This window comes from Ahaetulla prasina, chromosome 1, assembly GCF_028640845.1.
Source record: "Ahaetulla prasina isolate Xishuangbanna chromosome 1, ASM2864084v1, whole genome shotgun sequence".
NCBI classification, from domain to species: domain Eukaryota; kingdom Metazoa; phylum Chordata; class Lepidosauria; order Squamata; family Colubridae; genus Ahaetulla; species Ahaetulla prasina.
In genome coordinates this window covers 119,015,633-119,023,422 of record NC_080539.1, presented here as the reverse complement: position 1 = coordinate 119,023,422, position 7,790 = coordinate 119,015,633, and the positions used below count along the sequence as shown (strand labels likewise).

At 40.8% G+C, this 7,790-nt stretch overlaps 1 long non-coding RNA gene across 1 annotated transcript; it reads right to left on the bottom strand.

Annotated features, from left to right (window-relative positions):
* Positions 1–3,389: 3,389 nt before the first annotated feature.
* LOC131193918 (uncharacterized) lies at positions 3,390–7,139 on the bottom strand. The gene is made up of 3 exons (XR_009154060.1): positions 6,914–7,139; positions 5,098–5,585; positions 3,390–3,693 (listed from the first exon to the last, which is right to left on the bottom strand). It is a non-coding gene; the product is annotated as an uncharacterized LOC131193918 (long non-coding RNA).
* Between the last annotated feature and the right edge of the window lie 651 nt (positions 7,140–7,790).

The following is a 7,790-nucleotide window of genomic DNA, read 5'->3' as shown; positions in this document are numbered from 1 at the left end:
AACCACCAGCAACACCTGCTGCCTGGGTTTTAACCAGGAAGTAATGTGTTTTTACCTTCTGTGCATGTGCAGAGGATTTTGCACATGTGCAGAAGGTATGTGCTTGGCATGTGGACTTCTGAGCCGGTAAGGAAGGTAAGTAGATTTCACCCCTGACTACTACACTACTGAAACAAAGCATTTTTTTCCAGATTGGGAAGACAGCAGAGAGTTTAGCAATCAAACACATATTTCTGAGCATGTGTCCTATAAGGACACAACTAAATGGAGTGGGAAAGTCCCCAAGCCTATCCCAGCTTCTCACTATTCTAGTGCTTCCAAAGACAGTCAGCTTGGTTCAGGCTGTAGTCTTCTCTCAAATCTGACTCCATTATTATTTAAAGAGAAAAATCAGGAGCAAGTACCATAGATCTGCAGTAGAGCAGGTCAAGATGTCAATAAAGAACAGAAAGAGAAAGGGGAAGAAGGGATGAGGGAGAAAATAAATTACCTGATTAGCCTCAGTCAATCTCCCGATATTTAATAAGCCAAGCAACCAGGAGATCTAGAACAGTGGTAGTCAACCTGGTCCCTACCGCTCACTAGTGGGCGTTCCAGCTTTCATCGGTAGGCGGTGAGGTTTTGTCCGATACTGTAGTACTTTCCTTTTTTAAAAAATTTAATTGACTTTTAAAAAAAAATTCATAGCATTATTTAAAAACATTTGTATTAGGTTTTCATAAAATTCCCCGTGACAATTTAAATTTCTGAAAATATACTATTTGTATCGCCCATGCATAAGTTTAGTTCACATTACGTAAGTGAAACTAAATGGCGCCTTAGTGCGACCGCAAACAAAAGAGCCTCGTCCCAGAATAGCTCACGCATCTCCCCCCACACTACCCAGCTGTAACAGACAAGAAGAGCTGATAGCCGGCACCACCCCCAAACCCAATCCACGATGTGCAAGAGGCATGTGCAGACAACAATACACGGCACATTACTGTGGAACTGGTGGGTGGTAGAAAATTTTATTACTAACAGAGATACAAAAGTGGGCGGTAGGTATAAAAAGGTTGACTACCCTTGATCTAGCATATACTCCGAGTGGCAACATATTACAATGGTGCCATTTGCTGCTGTGCCTCAGGCAAGAAACATTCTGGAGTGCTCCTGCCATGTTGCTTTTATCCAGTCTCTCTAGTCCCATGGCTGCCAGATAAGAATCAAAGCCAGTGGTTGCATTTGCCATCGTATCATTTTATTACTTCTTTCGTGTTGTTATATCCCACTTCATTCATTACGATGACCTTGTACAAAAGGAAGCTCATTGTAATATCCATAATAATTCTATAGAGAAAATCTTGGGCTTCTGCCTCTTTGCATACAATAGAAACAAATCTTATTGGGTATGAGCCAGGTCTGAACTTGCTGGGCAGCTAAGCAGCTAAATATAAAAATAATCAAGTTTTTTGCATTTCTTTCCAGTGGGCTTGTGGCCAATCCCGCTTTGCTCACAACTGTATGCAAGTCCATGTATACACAGAAGGGACTTGTCAGAGATGTGTCGTAAACACAGAATATTCACGCATTATTGCATCAACAATTTGGAGAATGCCTCTTTAATTTCTAAGTAGAAAATAATTGCATTAGTTTTGCAACTGTCAGGTAATGTTTAGCTAATGCTTCAATTACTTCAGATTGGTACATAGTACTTTAAAAATACTTACAAGAAAATAAACAATATTCATGTTTCAGAAAAATGAAATCACATTTTATGTGTATACATAGTACATATACTCATTATCCGTGTGTGGGCATATATGTTTGTGTGTGTGTGTGTGTGTGTGTGTGTGTGTGTGTTATTAGTACATGCACTTATCTGTAGCCTATGCAGCTCTAAAGGGCACTTTACTTCGACAGAGGCCTTGGTGCCGCTTGGCAAGTGACACAAACACAAAAGAAAAGCCAGCCTATTACAGCATCACAGCTGCTTTGTTAGCCTTCAGTGGGGTTTCACACACATATTTTAGATTGGAGGCAGGGAAGCAGGTAGCTTGCTTTTCTATTCCGTATTGAAGTATAGAGTTCCTGTACCCAGAACGGGGGTAGCTCTGCAAAGCATAAACATGCTAATTTAACATATCTAATGATGTCTGGGCTCCAGGTAGGGAAAAAGTAGAAATTCAGAGTAAATCCTGGTAACTAAGATATATTTTTGTCCACTGAGAAGAACAATCAGCTATAACCCACCTGGCACCAATTCATAGCTATAGTAAATGGTCCTATCCTCCTCCCACCAGAAATGTAGCATGCTGTTTTTCCTGAAGCATTCTCTGAAATAGCTGGATCAATCTGGGGGTTAGGGTGGTAGCATTTCCAGAACTGTTATCCTGCCCTGAAGCAGTGAGGCACATACTTCTATTTGAAACATGGAAAAGACGTCCGTGAACAAAATAGAAGCTGCCACTGGTGCTTGTTTGTATTGCATATTTTGTCAGGAAGAGGACAAGATATTTTGTCAGGAAGAGGACTGAGGTTCTGTCCTCATTTCAGAATGATCTTTGTGGTCAGACCATCATGGTTTATTTCAGTGTCAGTTCTCCTGTAAGGAACAGAAGGAGAAGAACAAGACTCAGCTTCTATATAATGAGTGGAATGTTCAGTATCAAATTTAAATGTTGGACAACATGGGTAACATTGATCGGAAGGAAAAAAATAATAATATATAGTTCAAATTATTTTTCAGTAGTGGCCTTCAGAATGATGAATACATTTCCCCCAGAGATATGCCTGCCCCAACCCTTGTTACTTTATATTCTGGGTGGCCCGTAAAACCATTTTATGTTGGTGAACTTTTGGTCATAATTTGATGGTGAACAGCCATCTCATGTAGTGCCGTGATGGTGAACCTATGGCATGCGTGCCAGAGGTGGCATGCAGCACCCTCTCCGATGGCACACAAGCCGTCACCCCACTTTAGCTTTGCTGCACACATGCGCACACCTCCCACCAGCCAACTGGTCTTCAAGTCTCTGCCGCACATGCGCAGCAGGAGGGGCGCATGTGCGGGGCCCACACACGCATTTCATTTGGAGGGTTTGGGCGCACATGCATTCACATGCACACACACACACACACACATGCTTTGGGCACTCGATCCAGAAAAGGCTAGCCATCACTGCTGTAGTGGATTGTTCCTTACTGTCTGATGTTGCATTTGACATTATCCTGTTCTCTCCTGTTATGCCCAGAGTCTTTCAGGTTGAGATGGCTAACAAATATCACGAAACAAAAATAAATACATACTTGTTTCAATGAAGGAGGGGCATGAACAAGCTTTAATACATATTGATTTATATATTCATTTTTTAAATCGTCTGTATTTTAAAAGACCTTTGGCAGTACACAAATTGGCTGTCTTTAAGAGTCTCAGTATTTGAATATAAATTTACATTCAATAAAAACACTTAAGACAATTTCAGACATCTTAAGCATCTTAAAAAGTATATTTTTTCTTTGGGGAATAATGGAGAAGTCCTGGCCATTATTAGAATCCCTAGTCATAATGATCTAGCACAAAATGGATTTGTCTATGGAGATTCTCAGTCATCCAGGTCATGTTTATCCGCTTTTTCAAGAGGCAACAGGACTTTCTTGTTTTTCTTTGAAGATATTTCGCTTCTCCTCCCGGAAGCTTCTTCAACTCTGACTCTGACATAAAATGAATTATAATGTGGTTAAGTGGACATAAAACCTTTGACACCTGCATCCCACAAGCTTTTAGTTCTGCTTCAAAATTATCAACAAATTAATAAGAGAAAAATAGACTGACGTGAACACTGGACAGAGACAATGCTAAGAAAATATCACATTGAAGTGGCTAGAAGATCAAAGGAATGTGCCAAACATTATATAAAGTCTTAGATAAAGGAAACAGCAAATAAGGACTGCTGCTGTTTGGCTTCGTGTTTGTGGTAAGAATAATCAGAGAAGCCATCGAGATAGAAAAACGCCCACACAGCATGAACAAACGAGATGATACCTCCCACCTACCAGCCATTTGGAAACCCGCCCTTATTGACAAACGAGTCCTTAACACGAGGAATGACACCAGACCCACACTCACGAGGTCCACACAGGACGTCACCACCACACATCCACCCAGAAAGCAGACCCAAACCCACACTGATCAGGAAGCACGAGCAAGGACCAGAAGCCAGACCGCAGCTGCAACATTAGCCATTTCAAACCCCTCCAATCCATACATGCAGCAGACTGACACCCACTACGAAGATGTAGCACGACCACAAACACGAAGCCAAACAGCAGCAGTGCAGCTCACCAGCTCAAATCCCCTGCAACTCAGACTAATCTGAGCACAACCAAGCCCCCACCCAAACAGGACACACCCCAGCCAATCAGAGCACAAAAACCCCATCCAATCAGAGCACAGCCAAGCTCCCACCCAATCAGTTCAAACCCCACTAGCAGTTAAAAGGAAGAAACAGCTGCAATCACACATTGCTCCCAGAAGCACGGTTGAAGCCTGAAGATGACGAATGAGACTTCGTCGAAACGTTGCCAAGACACTTCCAATTTTACGCGGGAGAAAACCCGAATAACCAAAGATATATATATATATATATATATATATATATATATATATATATATATATTTATATATATATATATATATATATATGCTTATACCTTTATATACTATATAACCTTTCTGTATGATAGTTACATATATTGTTGTGACAAAATAAATAAATAAATAAATAAATAAATAAATAAATAAATAAATAAATAAATAAAAATAATCCCAGCAGTGGCTTATTATTATTGGATCCTATGCCCTATAGGCAATCCAGGGAAGCAGGCAAGCAGCACTTGCTCTCCTGTTTTCAAGTATTTATCCACCCATTCATTCAATTTATATAGCCGCCCATCTCACATTTATGATTCTGAGCTGCTAGTAGCAATTAAAAACAATGTAAACAGTTTTTTAAATCAGTCAATAAAAATATATATAGCCAAGGCTACTCAGTTGTTGTATGTTTCAAAAGACTGTTAAGTGGTGGTGGTTTTGGAAACAAAGAAAAAAAAATTTACATTCAACCCTGCCCTTCATTTTGGTAGGTCCATTCCTTCTCTCTTTGCATTAGGGGGACTCAAGAAGAATTGATGTATTTTCTCTTCTGAATTGAGCTGGTCGATGTCCTAAGATCACATAACCCGATTCTATAGTTGACTCCAAGGTTGACTCAGCCTTCCATCCTTCCGAGGTAAGTAAAATGAGGGCCCAGATTGTTGGGGGCAACATGCTGACTCTGTAAACCGCTTAGAGAGGGCTGTAAAGCACTATGAAGCGGTATATAAATTTAAGTGCTTTTGCTATTGCTATAGGAGAGGCAGTTGCAAAGAGTTAATTAAATTCAGCTTTCCTAATTGAGTTTTATTCAGTTTTTAATATAATATTCTTGGTAGCCAATATGAGAAGTTGGACCACAGTGAAAGTCAAGAATTTTCTCTCCAGGATGAGATCCTTTGAATTGGTTCTGTTTTAGGTTCCATGAATGTTGCTGAAAGCATTTATTTCACTGTAAGAAGAAAAAAAAAACCTATAGTTGAAAAAATATAATACATTTCCTGTGCTAGGGGAAAAAATTCAGGGGGGGGGTGGAGAGAGAATCATGCTTTTGTTCCAAGATTTGACTGAATGAATTAAACCAGCACAGAACGGCTGCTGTAATTTTGACTTTCTGCCCCAGACATCAGATTTCTTTTATTTATTTCTTTTTCCCCCCAAAAGTAAATTAATTGTAAAGTAGCAAATAACATTAAGGAATGAACACAATACCATTTCCCTCAGACACAGACACCCACACATTATATAAATAATTACACTAAGCCAGCCTAAAAAACCAGGAAAGCAACAAGATATTTTCCTTCCTATCAATCCTTTCAGGATGGTTGGGGCAGAAGCATATTTTTTTTCCATAAAGATTTAATTCACTTTTTCTCTCCTTTCCTTACCATTTTTTTTTTTAAAAAAAGCTTTTAAATCTAACTGCAGCCCACTTTATCCTGCCTCTTTGTGAAATGCTAAGCCACTGGTAAGGCTTCACTTTCCTGGTGTAACTTTCCAGAAACTGTATCTCTGCATAGCAACTTCACTGCGGGCAGCTTATGCCAAGGGATCAAATATCAAAAAGATGAAAAGAACTCCAAATCTGAGTTTGTGCTCCGAACTTCTGCCCTTGATTTTTGAGGCATCTATGTCTTGGTGATGTTGTTCAGTTGATGTTGTCGGTCTGGCGATTTTAAAAGAAGCAAAAGCCCCACCAGCCCTTCTCTGGTTGGGAATGGGAAAGGCTACCCTCGCCTGTGGAAGATGACCAATGGAAAACAAAGCTTGCCTTTTTCCCATCCTCACCCCTTCCAGACCCCTCGCCCCTCTTGTCTGCTTCTGACTGAAACCCGAGCCTGGATCCTGAGGCAGTGTCCAGATTACAGATTGTTGACTCAGATTGAGCACTGAAATCTGAGTTGATGGGCCAGCCCTGTAGGAGGAGGAGGAGGAGGCAAAAGCCAAAGGAGAGATCATGTATCCGCTGGGAGGCTGCCTTTTTCAAATCATAAACTTTCCTTTCCTTTCCTTTCCTTTCCTTGCCTTGCTTTGCCTTGCCTTGCCTTGCCTTGCCTTGCCTTGCCTTGCCTTGCCTTGCCTTGCCTTCCTTTAACTTTCCTTTCCTTTCCTTTCCTTTCTTTTCCTTTCCTTTCCTTTCCTTTCCTTTCCTTTTCTTTCCTCCCCTCCCCTTCCCTTCCCTTCCCTTAACTTTCCTTCCCTTTCCTCCCTTCTATTTCCCCCTTCCCCCCTTCCCTTCCCTTTCCTTCCCTTTCCCCTTTCCCCCCTTCCCAAACTTACCTGCTACCATTCATATGGCATCATAAATCAAGGCCATTAACAAACAGGAACACTGTGCCCATGGGGAGAGACAAGCGTTTTCTTTATCTTTAATGAGCAAACGACCTTGAGTAGAATCAATGGTCATCTCTGAGCTGAAAGGATGAAAAATATGAGCAGCGAAGTCTAATCATTTGGAGGATATTTCCCATCAGCCAAAAGAGATTCTTTCGTGAGTGGATGTCATGGCCTGGACCCTGGCTCTCCATTTTATAAGGAATTTGTTAAAAGAAAGCATGACATGGCTCCTTTGCGGCTCTCCTTCCTCGCCACCACCTCCTTTTTTGGCATGTTTCCTTCTTTTTCTTGGCATTTGATTTCATCCATCCTTCAGACGCTTTCATGCCTTTGGTAATTTATGTGCAAGATTTTTCCAAACCTCCAAATGTTTTTCCATTTGGCAAGGCGTCTCCTGAAACCTCTACAGAATGTAACTGTAGAGCTTAAAGGTAGTCAAAAACATGAATTTTGAATGATAATATAAAGATGCTTCTAAGGCTTACTAATCCTGAATAAAAATTACTGGTTTGTAGACAGAAGCGTCGTTGTTTCTTTCCATAATCCCACATCATTATATTAGGTCGCTGTTTTACATTTACCACTGCACTGCACAGGTTTTGCTGCTGTTTTTATTTTTAAAAGAAGCTGGGTTTTGTTTTGTTTTGTTTCGGCTTTATTATACCATATGGTTCAGTGGTGGGTTTCAAAAATTTTTACTACTGGTTCTGTGGGAGTGGCTTGGTGGGCGGAGCATGTTGGGCGGGGCATGGCTTGGTGGGTGTGGCTTGGTGGGCATGGCAGGGGAAGGATACTGTAAAATCTCCATTCCCTCCTCAAT